At 39.0% G+C, this 16467-nt stretch overlaps 1 pseudogene; it reads right to left on the bottom strand.

Annotated features, from left to right (window-relative positions):
- The window catches only part of LOC100654580 (probable ATP-dependent RNA helicase DDX49), a 72811-nt pseudogene extending 60018 nt beyond the window's left edge, over positions 1-12793 (bottom strand).
- Positions 12794-16467: the final 3674 nt, after the last annotated feature.

The following is a 16467-nucleotide window of genomic DNA, read 5'->3' as shown; positions in this document are numbered from 1 at the left end:
AAAATTAACTTGGTTATACTTTTTAGGCTATTTTTCTAGATAAAATAAATTCTGAATTTTGGGTGGTGTCGCAAAATGGTAACGGTGTGAAAAGCTGAAGTTCAAAGATAATTATCAGACTTTATTTCTGCCATTAAGGAAGACATTTTTCTTCTGTGAAATATTTTAGCAGAGGAGGGAGCATATAGCCAGATTAACAGTGGCATTTGCATTGCTCATATAAGGTTATAAAATTGATTAGCTAACACAATATCATAAAACTTCATAATCAACACAATTTCTAATATTTTTAACTTTGAGTAGATTATTATGTTACATGAGCCACAAACGACAAAGGCTGAACATGCCGCAAACTGCATTTTACGGCTTTGATCGATTAAAATGTACTTAAGCTAATCTAGCATCTATTTAATGATATGCATAATTGCTGTTGGGCTACAGGGTAATTAAGCATGAATGGACAACAGATGATTATAATTTTACATAGCCAAGCTAAAATTCTATAGCTGTCGTTTTTTTCTTTGTTGCTTCTTCAGTATTTTCATGACTGGAATGCTGACAATTTTATCTGATACTATGCAAAACTAAATTCTCATTAGTCACACACTCCCCCTCACCCAAGGTCTGAAAATGACTCCTTCATTGGTAAAAAAAAAAAAAAATTTTTTTTTTTTTCATTGGTAGAGTTCTATTAATAAAAGTATGTCCTTTCTCTCTCTGTCTCTCTCTGCATCCACATCTCAGGGCTACAACCTGTTTTCTCTTCTATGCAACCGTCCCACAACTGAGAAGGCAATACAGATCATAATTTCGATGAGAACCGACTATGCAGTAAGAGAGATCTGGGTTTGAGTTTGATCACTGTACATCCTAATTGGGTGAAATTGAGTAATACAACCAACCTCTTGAACCTCAGTATATTTATCTATAAGATGGTGGTTAAGACATACCTACTTGGAAGTATTGTAAGGAATTCAATAGTGACTATAAAGAGCTTGGCCCAGGGCCAAGCTATTGTTTAATAGTTTTGTAACTTCTGCTATTTTCCTTGCCTTAGACTAATTCTCTCTCCTCTAGTTACTCACAATGTTGGAGAGCTGAAGGCCCTGTGGATCTGCTGCTTGGATGGCTGGCTTGCCTGACTGGGAAGACCAGGAGATTGTAGCAATCCAAAGCTCTGAGAATGTGGTCTGGATGCTTGGGCTTGAGACTGAGGTGAGTTACAAGGGAAAGAAAGAAGATAGCTGTTTATGTAAGGAAGAAAGACTGATGAAGGAAGAGACCAATTGGGGATTCTAAAAAGGGATGTCGCCAATTAAATGAAAAGATTGATTACAGTGGATCCAGACTCAGAGATCCAGAAACTGTAGACATGTATGTAGATGACTGCATGTACATTTTTCAGCTCCCAACAACTTTTGAAAATAGTACCATGGTAACTGCAGCCAGGTCATTTCCAGAATCATTATTTTTACTCCTGAAATTGCTTCTTTAAAAAAAATTTTTTTTTTTTTTTAAGATAAGTAAATTTGTTTTAGTTTCCAGAAAATAAACCATAGAAATGGTCATAATATTTCAAGGACAACAAGAAAACCTCTGCTTTAAAAAGTTACTACCTACTTGGGTATTTAAAGGGGAGAATGTTTTCCATCCTGTAACATCTTCATGCCTATGCTTACCATGAAAATGACCAGGATCGACAACACAGTGAAACTCAATCACATTAAAGTATATTTAATAAGTCAGCAGACATAGTGAGTGAACTCAGGTGATTTCTCACTTTCACTGGTGTTAAAGGATTAGAAAGCAGAGGAGCCCTGTAATATCCTGACTTGCCTTCAGGAGTAGGTATTACCCAAGAGAGGAGAACAGGTGCAGAAACAGAATACTGGGCACTCCGAACACTGACTTTGAAGGTGTCCAGAAATTTCCCAGGCTGTGCTTCTTAAAGGCAAACAGAATTCTTGCATGTATGAGGTTTTCATGCTCATGATGTAGTTTGGGGCAACAGTGTTCAGAATTATGCTATAATGGAGAAATGATCTACAAAGATGGAGATGACAGTGATAATATTTATCTGGATCTTACAGTGCTAGGAACAGGGAAACTGACTCATGAATAGCAGAAATAAGTAAGCAGACAATTCAAGAAGCTTTTTAAAGTTTGTTTTACCACAAGTAAGAAACAATAAACCAAAGTGCGTTTTAATTACCAAAGCATGATAGACTGTAACTAAATTCTGTATTAAGAAGTTGCTGGTGATAAATCAATATAATTGAAACCAAACGTGTGCCAATTCCTAACTGATGATTGAATGCATTCCTTGTCAGAGTAGCAAAGCAGAGTAATTACATGCCTTCACTCCAGCTCTTAGGAAATTGAGTGCCAATGTCAAGAGAGAAAACTCTAATTCAGGAATTTTGCAAGTTCTGTGATCAGGTTTCCAGGACCACAGTTGAGAGGATAGTCTAGATGTGTATGGATTTTCTTATTTGTTTTAGTTGAAGTAACAACCCATATTTATTCAACTGGAGTCAAGTCATTTCAGTGACAATATAGTCTTCATCGTGAAATCATATGAAACAGCTCTGGCTTGGATGCTCTTGAAAAGTGTGGATCTCTTTTATTTGCTAGGATAATATGAAAGCTAAGGAAGTTATTTTAGGAATAGTGGCTGTTGTATGTATATTTACTTATCAAGTCTAGAATAATGGAAAGATATGGCATCCATTCTTATAGTGAACATTTATGATAACACTATTTTTTTAATTCATTTATTGTGCTTTAGGTGAAAATTTACAAATCAAGTCAGTCTCTCATATAAAAAGCCATACACACCCTGGCATGCACTCCCAGCTGCTCTCCTCTTAATGAGACAGCACATTCCTCCTCTCCACCCTGTATTCCCCGTGTCCATTCAGCCAGTTCCTGTCCCCTTCTTCCTTCTCATCTCACCATCAAACAGGAGTCGCCCATATGGCCTCATGAGTCTACTTGAGCCATGAAATTCACTCCTCACCAGCATTGTCTGTCTAGTCCAGGCCAATTCCTGTCTGTAGAGTTGGTTTCAGAAATGGTTCCAATCTTGGACTATCAAAGGGTCTGGGGACCATGACCATCAGGGTCCTTCTGGTCTCAATCAGCCCATTAAGCCTGGTATTTTTACGAGAATTTAAGATCTGCATCCCACTGTTCTCCTGTTCCATCAGGGATTCTCTATTGTGTTCCCTGTCAGTGCAGTGATTGGTGGTAGCTGGGCACCATCTAGTTCTTCGGGTCTCAGGCTGATGCAGTCTCTGGTTTATGTGGCCCTTTCTGCCTCTTGGGCTCATATTTACCTTCTGTCTTTGGTGTTCTTCATTCTTCTTTGTTCCAGATGGATTGAGACCAATTTACACATCTTAGATGGCCTTTTCCTAGCGTTTAAGACCCCAGACCCCTCTCTCCAAAGTGGAATGCAGAGTGTTTCCTTAATACATTTTGTTATGCCAATTGACCTAGCTGTCTCCTGAAACCATGGACCCCAGACCCGCATCCCCGCTACTCTGGACTTTGAAGCTTTTGGTGATAACACTATTTTGGAATGAAGCATATGCATATCTAGAAAAAATAGACGAGGCAATTTAATTCAAATTAGTACTAAAATCACAAATAGTTCTACTCATCTTTTATTTATCAATTTCAAAAATAATTATTGGCTGTATTCCTGGCTTACTTGAGGTAGCAGGTATAACATTAAAAATAAGTGAAATCCATTTTCAATGACCTTATAGCCTAGGGGGGCCCTGGTGGTGCAATGTTTAAGCATTTGGCTGCTAACCAAAACGTTGGCAGTTCAAATCCACCAGCTGCTCCTTGGAAACCTATAGGGGCAGTTCCACTCTGTTCTGTAGGGTCTCTATGAGTCGGAATTGGCTTGACGGCAATGGGTTTGATTCTGGTTGTATAGTCTAGAGGGAGAAATGGATATACAAATATTTACTATGGAATATAATAAATACATCATGATACATGTATGTAAGATATAATAAGGGGGAATAAGTGTTAGTAATTAATTGTTAAGGGGGGGATTGGGTAGTTTAGGGACATTTCAGTAGACAGGGTGGGGTAAACATTTCAGGCATATAGAGCACTTACAGAGCATCCAACACATATGCACCTACATGATAGTGACATATAACAGCAGCAACAACTAAAAACAACATGCAAAAGCAGAGCGGACGACGAGAGGTAGAGGGAGACGCATCTAGAGAAATAAGCACAGTGTACCAGAGCATGTACTGATAAAGTGTGTGGATGCTGTGGAGCCCCAGAAATAATTTAAACAGGTGAATAAAATAATTGGACTTATCTACTTTAAAAATGTATTAATTTTAAAACTATTTTTAAATGATGACTGTGGAAATAGATTTTGATACTCTCCTTTCCTGAGAGATTGGACAGGCTGGCAATGACTGGTTAGTGGTCAGTGGCTAGGAGTTGTGTCCTACGTGGCTTGTCTATAGTTGATATTATCTAAGCTGGTCCAAGATGAATAGAATGGGTGAGCTTTTGCATATTCTTTTTTCTCAAAGAATATACTTGAGGAGCACCATCTTGTTATTTAACTTGTATACTTTTCAATCCATTGATAATGTGTGCAAGTCTCTCTCAGAGTCAAAACACCTTTTTCTTATACTTCAACCCCAGCTTTTCTTCCACTAGTTACAGGTCTATTGTTTCTTTATAACCCAAATTCTCAAAGTCCCAGATAAAATCACTGACTCTAAGATCTCACCTTCAATTTACGATTTAATATTTAGCCCTCTGACTAACATCTCTGAAGACCTATTGAAATCATTTTTTGGTGAGGACATCTTGCTATACTTAATAACAGACAATTTTTATCCCTTCCTTTTCTGGACCCCTCTATAGCATTTAACCACCCAAAACTCCACCTTGGTGCTGGTGGTATTACTCTACCCTGGCTCACCTTCTACATCTCATCCTCTTTTCTGAATCCTCTTCATCTACCCACTGCTTAAATATTAGTCTTCTTTAAGATACCTTCCTGGACTTTTGTTTTTTGATTAGGCAAGTTCTTCCAGGTTCCCTAATTCAATTTCATTCCATGGTTTTGAATGCCACTCACATACTTTTTTTTTTTTTTTTGATTGTGTTTTAGGGGAAAGTTTACAGAGAAAATTAGTTTCTCATTCAAAACTTTATACACAAATTTTTTCAAGACGTTGGCTGCAGTCCCCTCAATGTGTCAGTACTCTCTTCCTTTCCACCCCAGATTCCCCATTTCCATTCATCTAGTTTTCCTGTCCCTTTCTGCTTTCTTGTCTTTGGGCAGGTGTTGCCTATTTGGTCTTGTATACTTGATTGATCTAAGAAGCACATTCCTCACATGTGTTGTTGTTTGTTTTATACCCAAACCCAGTGCCGTCGAGTCGACTCTGACTCATAGCGGCCCTATAGGACAGAGTAGAACTGCCCCATAGAGTTTCCAGGGAGTGCCTGGCGGATTCTAACTGCCGACCCTTTCGTTAGCAGCCATAGCACTTAACCACTACTCCACCAGGGTTTCCGTTTGTTTTATAAGCCTGTTTAATCTTTGGTTGAAAGGTGAACATAGGGAGTGGCTTCATTTCTGAGTTAGAAGGGTGCCTGGGGGCTCCAGTCTCATGCACTACTGATTTCCAAAACTTTAATCTCTACCTCCTACCACTCTCTTGAGATCAATATCTTTATAGTCAATACTCCTCGACATCAAACATTTTTGAAACCTCTCTGTAGAACTGATAACACATTTTATGGTGTGAACATAGCTCTATCATGGGAGTGTTAACTCTTTATTAATCTCATCTATTTATTTATTTTTTTAGTTGTTGTTAGGTGCTGTCAAGTCAGTTCCGACTCATAGCAATCCTATGCAGAACAGAATGAAACACTGTCCCGTCCTGCAGCATCCTCACAATTGTTGCTATGTTGAGCCCATTCTTGCAGCCACTGCATCAATCCATCTCATTGAAGGTCTTGCTCTTTTTCTCTGACCCTGTATTTTACCAAGCATGATGTCCTTCTCTAGGGACTGATCCCTCCTGAAAACTTGTCCAAAGTATGTGAGATGTAGTCTCGCCATCCTTGTTTCTAAGGAGCATTCTGGCTGCACTTCTTCCAAGACAGGCTTGTTTGTTCTTCTGGCAGTCCATGGTATATTCAATACTCTTTGCCAACACCACCATTCAAAGCCATCAATTCTTCTTCTGTCTTCCTTATTTATTGTCCAATTTTCACATGCATATGAGGCGATTGAAAACACCGTGGCTTTGGTCAGGTGCACCTTAGTCTTCAAGGTGACATCTTTGCTTTGCAAGACGTTGACAAGACCTCTTGCAGCCTATTTGCCGAACGCAAAGCGTCTTTTGGTTTCTTGACTGCTGTTTCCATGGCTGTTGATTGTGGATCCAAGTAAAATGAAATCCTTGGCAACTTCAATCTTTTCTCCTTTTATAATGTTGTTGCTTATTGGTCCAGGTGTGAGGAATTTTGCTTTCTTTATGTTGAGGTGTAATCCGTCCTGAAGGCTGTGGTCTTTGATCTTCATCAGTAAGTGCTTCATGTCCTCTTCACTTTCAGCAAGCAAGGTTGTGTCATCTGCATAATGCAGGTTGTTAATGAGTCTTCCTCCAGTCCTGGTGCCTCGTTCTTTTTCATATAGTCCAGTTTCTAGGATCATTTGCTCAGCATACAGATTGAATAGGTATGGTGAAAGTATACAGCCCTGATGGACACCTTTCCTGACTTTAAACCATGCGGTATCCTCTTGTTCTGTTTGAACAACTGCCTTATCTGTCTCTCTATATTTTTATAAAAAAATTTTAAGGTCAGGAATCCTATACAGTTAATCTGCTTACTCTCTTCATCTTATACACAGTGCCTGCCAAGATCCAATATTTATTATAATTCAAGCATTATGATAAGTTTTTCATTTACATTATCTCATTTATCATTACTAATACCCTGAAACGCAGGTAATATTCCCATTTTGTATATGAGCAGACTTATTTTAGGAGTTAAGTAAACTTTTCAAGGACACATAGCTAGTAAGTAGCAAAACTATGTTAGCAGCAAGTCAATGTTATTCTAAAATCCAATGCTAAATGCTTTACATAAATTATTAATAACTAAGCTGGGGATAGAAAATAGATTGCATCTCCTGTGCCTAGTCTGTTAACTGAAATAGGCCATTGGGTGTCCTATGTAGAGAATTCTGATGATGAATCCAGATTCAGTGGGAAAAATGTTGTGACTGTTCAGTGTCATCTGCCAAAAATACTTGAGGGACAGTGGGAGCATGTTTGCCATCATCATATGATTATATATTTAAGAAAGATTATTCATAGAATAATCAATATATTTTACAATTTCTTGGACTAGTGGATCTTAAAACATTTTGCAGACGGTCTCTGTCTTAGTCATCTAGTGCTGCCATAACAGAAATATCACAAGTGGATGGCTTCAACAAAGTTTATTCTCGCACAGTCCAGTAGGCTAGAAGTTCAAATTCAGGGTGCTGGCCCCAGGGTAAGGCTTTCTGTCTCTGTTGGCTCTGAAGGAAGGTACTTGTGATGCATCAGTCCTCCCTTGGTCTGGGAGCATCTCAGCACAGGAACCTCAGGCCCAAAGAAAGCACTCTGCTCCTGGCAGTGCTTTCTTGGTAGTATGAGGTCCTCAACTCTCTGCTTGCTTCCCTTTCCTTTTTATCTCTTGAGAGATAAAAGGTGGTGCAGGCCACACCCCAGGGAGACTCCCTTTATGTTGGATCAGAGAGGTGACATGAGTAAGGGTTGTGTAACAATCCCACCCTAATTCTCTTAACATAAAATTACAATCATAAAATGGAGGACAATTACACAATAACTGGGAATCATGGCCTAACCAAGTTGATACATACATTTTTGGGGGGACATAATTCAATCCATGACAGTCTCCAAGTAAAATACCATAATTCCCTTGGTAAATAAAACCCTTCCTCTCCAATCCGCCCCCATCACACACACATACAACACACATGTCTCTACAAATTCCATTTAATTTCTAGGCTTCAAGAAAGTAAGTCCATTGTTGCAGCCACTGTGTATTTTGAGTGTCTTGTAACCTAGAGGTCTCCTCTTCTAGCACTATATTGATCAATAGTCTGTTAAGATCCATAGGATTTTCATTGGCTAATTTCCTGAAGTTAGGTTGTCAGGACTTTCTTCCTAGTCTGTCTTAGTCTTAAAGCTCTGATGAATCCTGTCTACCACAGGTGACTCTGCTAGTATTTGAGATACCAGTGGCATAACTTCCAGCATCATACAATACACAAGCCACCACGGTATGACAAAGACAGATGAGTACTGGACTTACCACAATGTCATGCATTTATTTAAACATGCATTTGTCTTCTTTTGATTGTGAATTCATTGAGAAAAAGGAAATACTATCTTTTATTTACCTCTGTATTCCTGTGCCTGACTACCTTGTAGAGTAGACACTCAAAAATATTATCTGGCTGAATGAAATATTTAACATTTTTGTACATTCCTGAGCAATGATTGCTGGATATGTGTGTTAATAATTGTCACTGGTGTTCACCATGTATTTCTGTTTTTTGTTTGTTGGTTGGCTTTTTTTTTTAGGCTTCCTAACTAGATTGTTGTTCCTCTGGGAAAATAAATTATGTTTTCCACTACCTTTATGAAGTTCTATAGTTTGCAATATAAGGATTTTCTCCATTAAATGGCTTTAAAAAGTCAATTTCTTTATAATATACAATTATGCCACCATTAAGAAAAACATTTTTTTTTTTTTTAATCAGAGGATTTTTGTTCAGACACCAAAAATCCTACTTGTTGTTTAGCTATTTCATATAAGGCAGAATAAATACACTAGTTAAAGTATCTACTCGTAAGAGGAGTAGCTATAAAGGACTAGTTCCCTTCGAGAACAAAGTGGATAAATTCAGAAGCAAAGATATCAACTAATCCGTATTTTATCAAGTATTTTTTTCATTCTGAATCACAGTGATTTTGGTTTCCACAATTGCAATCACCCACTTAAGCAAAGTCATTCTTTCCAAAAAGTTTTTTTTTTAAATTGTAACTATGTTTCCTTGAAGAATAATATATTCATGTTTTAGCACAGATTAGATACTTCTTTCAGAGAGAGCTGTGTGTCTTGGATAGAGGAAAGCACATGCAAATATATTAGTGGGAACTATCAGGAGGAGCCCCAGTGTCTGTCAGTTTGTCATATTGTGGTGGCTTGCATGTTGCTGTGATGTTGCAAGCTATGTCACCTGTATTTCAAATACCAGCAGGTCATCTATGGTGGACAGGTTTCAGCTGAGCTTCCAGACTAAGAGAGGCTAGGAAGAAGGACCTGGCAGTCTACTTCTGAAAAAAACTGGCCAGTGAAAACCTTATGAATAGCAGCAGAACATTGTCTGATATAGTCCTGGAAGATGAGACCCTTAGGTTGGAAGATCCTCAGACTATAACCGAGGAAGAGCTGCCTCCTCAAAGTAGAGTCGACCTTAGTGAGGTGAATACAGTAAAGTTTTTGGAAACTTCATTTGCTGAGGTGGTGTGACTCAAAATGACAATAAATAGCTGCAAATACCCATTATTAGTAATCAGAATGTGGAATGTATAAAGTATGAATCTAGGAAAAATGAGTCATCAAAAATGAAATGGACACATAAAGATCGATATCCTTGGCACTAGTCAGTTGAAATTGCACAATCATATGGTCTACGCTGCAGGGAATGACAAACTGAAGAGGAACATTTTCACATTCATCATCAAAAAGAACATTTCAAGAACTATTCTGAAGTACAGTGCTGTCAGTGATAGGATAATACCCATATGCCTACAAGGAATACCAGTTAATACAACTATTATTCAGATTTATACACCACCACTAATGCCAAAGATGAGGACATTGAAAATTTGTACCAACTTCTGAAATCTGAAATTGATCAAACATGCAGTCAAGATGCATTGATAATTACTGGTGACTGGAAGGCAAAATTTGGAAAAAAGAAGAATTGGTAGTTAGAAAAGATGGCCTTAGTGATAGAAATGATGCTGGAGATCACAAGACAGAATTTTGCAAGAACAAGGATTTCTTCACCGCAAATTCGTTTTTTCAACAACATAAACAGCGACTATACACATGGACCTTGCCAGAAGGAATTCACAGTAATCAAATCGACTACATCTGTGGAAAGAGAAGATAGAAAAGGTCAATATAATCAGTCAGAACAAGGCTAGAGGCTGACTGTGGAACAGACCATCAATTGTTCATATGCAAGTTCAAGTTGAAGCTGAAGAAAACTGGAACAAGTCTACAAGAGCCAAAGTATGACTCTGAGTATATCTTTCAGGAATAGATTTGATGTGTTGAACACTAATGACCAAAGACCAGACGAGTTGTGGAATGACATCAAGGACATCATACATGAAAAAAAACAAAATGTCATTAAAAGAACAGGTAAGAAAGAAAAGACCAAAATGGATGTCAGAAGAGACTCTGAAACTTGTTCTTGAATGTTGAGTAGCTAAAGTGAAAGGAAGAAATGATGAAGTAAAAGAGCTGAACAGAAGATTTCAAAGGGCTGCTCGAGAAGACAAAGAAAAGTATTATAATGAAATGTGCAAACAACCTGGGGATAGAAAACCAAAAGAGAAGAATATGCTCAGCATTTCTTAAACTCAAAGAACTCAAGAAAAAATTCAGGCCTTGAGTTGCAATATTGAGCAATTCTACAGGGAAAATATTTAATTACACAGGAAACATCAAAAGAAGATGGAAGGAATACACGGAGTCACTATACCAAAAAAAAAAAAAAAATTGGTCAACATTCAACCATTTCAGGAGGTAACGTATAATCAGGAACCAATGGTACTGAAAGAAGAAGATCAAGCTGCACTGACGCTTTGGTGAAAAACAAGCCTCCAGGCACTGAAGGAATACCAATTGAGATGTTTCAACAAAAACAGATGCAGTGCTGGAGGTGCTCACTCATATGTGCAAGAAATTTGGAAGACAGCTACCTGGCCAACCAACTGGAAAAGATCCGTATTTGTGTCCATTCCAAAGAAAGGTGTTCTAACAGAATACGAAAATTATCAAACAATATGATTAGTATCGCACACAAGTAAAATTTTGCTGAAGATCATTCAGAAGCAGTTGCAGCAATACATTCATAGGGAACTGCCAGAAGTTCAAGCTGGATTCAGAAGAGGACGTGGAACAAGAGATATCACTGCTGTCAGATGGTTCTTGGCTGAAAGCAGAGAAAACCAGAAAGACGTTTGCCTGTATTTTGTTGACTATGCAAAGGCGTTCGACTATGTGGTTCATGACAAATTACGAATTACATTGGGAAGAATGAGAATCCCAGAACACTTCATTGTGTTCATAGGAATCTGTACATAAACCAAGAAGCAGTCAATCAAACAGAACAAGGAGATGCTGCATGATTTAAAGTCAGGAAAGGTTTGTGTCAGAGTTGTGTCCTTTCACCACTCTTATTCAATTTGTAGGCTGAGTAAATTATCCAAGCAGCCGGACTATATGAAGAAGAACATGGCATCAGGACTGGGAGAGGACTCATTAACAACCTGCAATACGCAGGTGACACAGCCTTCCTTGCTGCAAGTCAAGAGGACTTGAAGCACTTACTGATGAAGATCAAAGACCTCAGCCTTCAGTATGGATTTCACCTCAATATAAAGAAAAGAAAAATCCTCACAACTGGACCAATAAGCAATGTCATGATAAATGGAGAAAATACTGAAGGTGTCAAGGATTTCATTTCACTTGGATCCACAGTCAACGCTCATGGGAGCAGAGGTCAGGAAATCAAAGGACATGTTGCATTGGGCAAATCTGCTGGAAATGACCTCTTCAAAGTGTTAAAAATCAAAAATGTCACTCTGAGAACTAAGGTTCACCTCGCCCAAGACATGATATGTGTGGGAAAGCTGGGCAATGAATAAGGAAGACAGAAGAATTGATGCCTTTGAATTACGTGGCGGGGAAAATATTGAATATACCATGGACTGCCAGAAAAAAGAACAAATGTGTTTTGGAAGAGGTACAGTCAGAATGCTCCACAGAAGCAAGGATGCTTCATCTCACATTCTTTGGACATGTTATTTCCAGTGACCAGTCACTGGAGAAGGGCATTATGCTTGCTAAAGTAGATGGTCCGTGAAAAAAGAGAAAGACCCTCAACAAGATGGATTGACACAGTGGCTGCAACAATGGGCTGAAGCATAGTGATGATTGTGAGGATGGTGCAGGACCAGGTGGCATTTTTTTCTGTTGTACATAGGGTCACTATAAGTCAGAACCATCTTGAGGGCACCTAACAACAACATGAGGAAGAAAATTAGGGATTGGGATACCTTTGCAGGTACTACACTGTAGTGCTCAGGACTGAAGCTGTTTTCTAATGTTGTGTAAAAAAAAAAAAAAAATACAAAACAGTTTATGGCTTAAACAGGCCCCCAATTATTATGTCAGAACTCCAGTCATGGTATGGCAATGTTCTCCGCTCAGGGTGAATTCAGGATGTTGGCCACACAGTTTTTCTAGAAGCGCTGGGGAAGAATCCACTTCCAAGAGCATTCAGGTTTTTTCCCAAACTGGGTATCTTACAAATGTAGGCCTGAGGTCCCCATTTCCTTTCTTCCTGCAACTGGGAGTCACTCTCAGCTCCTAGAGCCATCCACATGGCCCCCTCCATGTCCATGGCTAGCAATGGTGATCCTCCCTCATGTCAAATGACTTCCATGCTTTGAATTTCTTCCTTCAGGAATAGCCAAGTATCGTTTATGGGCTCAACTGATTAAGACTGATCCACTCACAATAATCTCCCATTCTTAATGTCAGCTGTATCACACAACATAGCCTACTCACAGAAGTGGCTTTCCCATCATATTCACAAGTCCAGTGCTTGTACAACATAGGGCAAGAATATTGGGGTCCACTTTAGAATTATGCTTACCACATTAGGCTAACAAAAAACAATCTTCAGTTATTGATGGTGACATACGGTAAGAACCAACCTCTCTTCAGTTTCCCATGTCGTTTTCCTAACACGAGTCTTCAGTTTTTTAATTCCTATAAAAACCTCTAAACAGAGCCCTTGCTTCTTGTATCTCTACCTCTTAACTCTTCCATTATCCTGATGGTTAAGATTGTGTGTCGACTTGCCTGGGGCATGGTTCTCAGTGTTTATATAAGATCACTCCCAGGATGATATCTGCTGTGAGTAGCCAATCAGTTGAAAGGGAGTTTCCTTGGGGGTGTGGACTGTATCAGAATATGAGCAGACATTCCGGCTTTTTTTTTTTTTTGCTCACTCTGAATCCTGTGGCTGCCTCCTGTAAATGTGACCTTTGACTCTTGGGACTTGAGCTATGAGCTTATCTGCTGATCTTGGGATTCATCGATATTTAAAGCCTCAGAGTGGAAGCCCTCTCCTCCGACCTGTCAACCTTGGGTTCGCCACCCCTGCAGCTACCTGAGCCAGGAGCAGCCTTGCAGTCTTCTCTGCCAATCTTACAATTCGTCGGTCTTCACAGGCTGTGAACAAGAGCCCTGCTCTCTGCGACCTGCCGGTCTTGGGTTCGCCAGCCCCTTCAGCTATGGATTCAAGGAAGCCTCTATTCTGATTCACGGACTTGGTACTTTCCAACCTCTACAGTCATGTGAGCTGTTTTCTTGATATAAATCTCTCTCTCTATATATTTATACACTTTACTGGTTTTGTTTCCTAGAGAACCCAGCCTAAGACAATTATCTTAAACATAGTTATAATCATTGTAACATTATTACTCAACATCTTTTATTGTCTTCCTAGGGGAATAAGATGTAATTTAGTTTTATAAAATGTCCATCATAATCTGTTAAAGAGGCCTTCTAGAATTAGCTTTTCTGAAACGCTGGTGGCATAGTGGTTAAGAGCTATGGCTGCTAACCAAAAGGTCGGCAGTTCAAACCCACCAGGTGCTCCTTGGAAACTCTATGGGGCAGTTCTTATCTGTCCTATAGGGTCATTATGAGTTGGAATTGATTCGATGGCAACAGACTTGCTCATTAACCATAGAATCAGACCAAATGGACTCCTTGATCTTTTCCATATTTTCCTTCTTCCACACTCTCATAAAAATTTTATTTCTATATCTGTTTTCCTCATATTTCCACATCTAAATGCTTTCATGATTTTGGTGCTTTTTAGGAGCTGCCTCTTTGCGAAGTATTTTCTGACTCCTCTCAGAGCTCTTACAGCACTTCAGCTATAGCAATTTTTGGCAATATTCACTAATGTAGAAAATGAGAAAAGATGTCCATTATATATCTGTGGGTTCTGTTACGACTATAAGCATTTTGAGGACAGGTAGTGTGTTTATATATATTCAATGTATATGTATTCAAATATTATTCAATACCAACTATATGCAAGGTCTTATGGAAAATGTAAAGATTGATAAAACACACTACCTGTCCTCAAAATGCTTATAGTCATAGCAGAACCCGTAGATACATAAATGGACATCTTTTCTCATTTTCTACTTTAGTGAATATTTCCAAAAAAAATTACTACATGTGAATTGAATACGTGTCTGTCAGTTCATCATACTGTGGGGGCTTGTGTGTTGCTGTGATGCTGGAAGCTGTACCACCAGTATTCAGATACCAGCAGGATCACCCATGGAGGACAGGTTTCAGCTGAGTTTTCCAGACTAGGACAGACTAGGAAGAAGGACCCAGCAGTCTACTTCTGAAAAGCATTACCTGGTGAAAACCTTATGAATAGCAGCAGAACATTGTCTGGTATAGTGCTGGAAGATGAGCCCCCCAGGTTGGAAGGCACTCAAAAGATGACTGGGGAAGAGCTGCCTCTTCAAAGTAGAGTCGGCCTTAATGACGTGGATGGAGTAAAGCTTTCAGGACCTTCATTTGCTGATGTGGCACCACTCAAAATGAGAAGAAACAGCTGCAAATATCCATTAATAATTGGAACCTAGAATGTACGAAGTATGAATCTAGGAAAATTGGAAATTGTCAAAAATGGAATGGAACGGATAAACATTGATATCCTAGGCATTAGTGAGCTGAAATGGACTGGTATTGGCCATTTTGAATTGGACAATCATATAGTCTACTATGCTGGGAATGACAACTCAAAGAGGAATGTTGTTGCATTCATTGTGAAAGAGAACGTTTCAAGATCTATCCTGAAGTACAATGCTGTCAGTGATAGGATAATATCCATACACCTACAAGGAAGACCTGTTAATACGACTATTATTCAAATTTGCACACCAACCACTAGGGCCAAAGATGAAGAAATGGAAGACCCTTTTTATCAGCTGCTACAGTCTGAGATTGATCAAACATGCAATCAAGATGCATTAATAATTACTGGCGATTGAAATGGAAAAGTTGGAAACAAAGAAGAAGGATCAGTAGTTGGAAAATATGGCCTTGGTGATAGAAACAATGCCGGAGATCAAATGATAGAATTTTGCAAGACCAACGACTTCTTCATTGCAAATACCTTCTTTCACCAACATAAAGGGCGACTATATACATGGACCTCGTCAGATGGAACACACAGAAATCAAATTGGCTACATCTGTGGGAAGAGACAGTGGAAAAGCTCAATACCATCAGTCAGAACAAGGCCAGGGGCCAACTGTGGAACAGACCATCAATTGCTCATATGCAAGTTCAAGCTGAAACTGAAGAGAATCAGAGCAAGTCCACGAGAGCCAAAATATGACCTTGAGTATATCCCACCTGAATTTAGAGACCATCTGAAGAACAGATTTGATACATTGAACACTAGCGACTGCAGACCAGACGAGTTGTGGAATGACATCAAGGACATCATCCATGAAGAAAGCAAGAGGTCACTGAAAACACAGGAAAGAAAGAAAAGACCAAGACGGATGTCAGAGAAGACTCTGAAACTTGCTCTTGAGCCTCGAGCAGCTAAACAAAAGGAAGAATTGATGAAGTAAAAGAACTGAACAGAAGATTTCAAAGGGTCTCCTGAGAAGACAAAGTAAAGTATTATAATAACATGTGCAAAGAGCTGGAGATGGAAAACCAAAAGGGAAGCACACGCTTGGAATTTCTCAAGCTGAAAGAACTGAAGAAAAAATTCCAGCCTCGAGTTGCAATAGTGAAGGATTCCATGGGGAAAATATTAAACGACACAGGAAGCATTGAAAGAAGATGGAAGGAATACACAGAGTCATTATATCAAAAAGAATTAGTCGATATTCCACCATTTCAAGAGGTGGCATATGATCAGGAACCGATGGTACTGAAGGAAGAAGTCCAAGCTGCTCTTTAGGCATTGGTGAAAAACAAGGCTCCAGGAATTGATGGAATATCAATTGAGATGTTCCA

This window comes from Loxodonta africana, chromosome 2 (assembly GCF_030014295.1).
Source record: "Loxodonta africana isolate mLoxAfr1 chromosome 2, mLoxAfr1.hap2, whole genome shotgun sequence".
Taxonomy (NCBI): Eukaryota; Metazoa; Chordata; class Mammalia; order Proboscidea; family Elephantidae; genus Loxodonta; species Loxodonta africana.
This window is presented reverse-complemented; position numbering and strand designations above follow the sequence as displayed.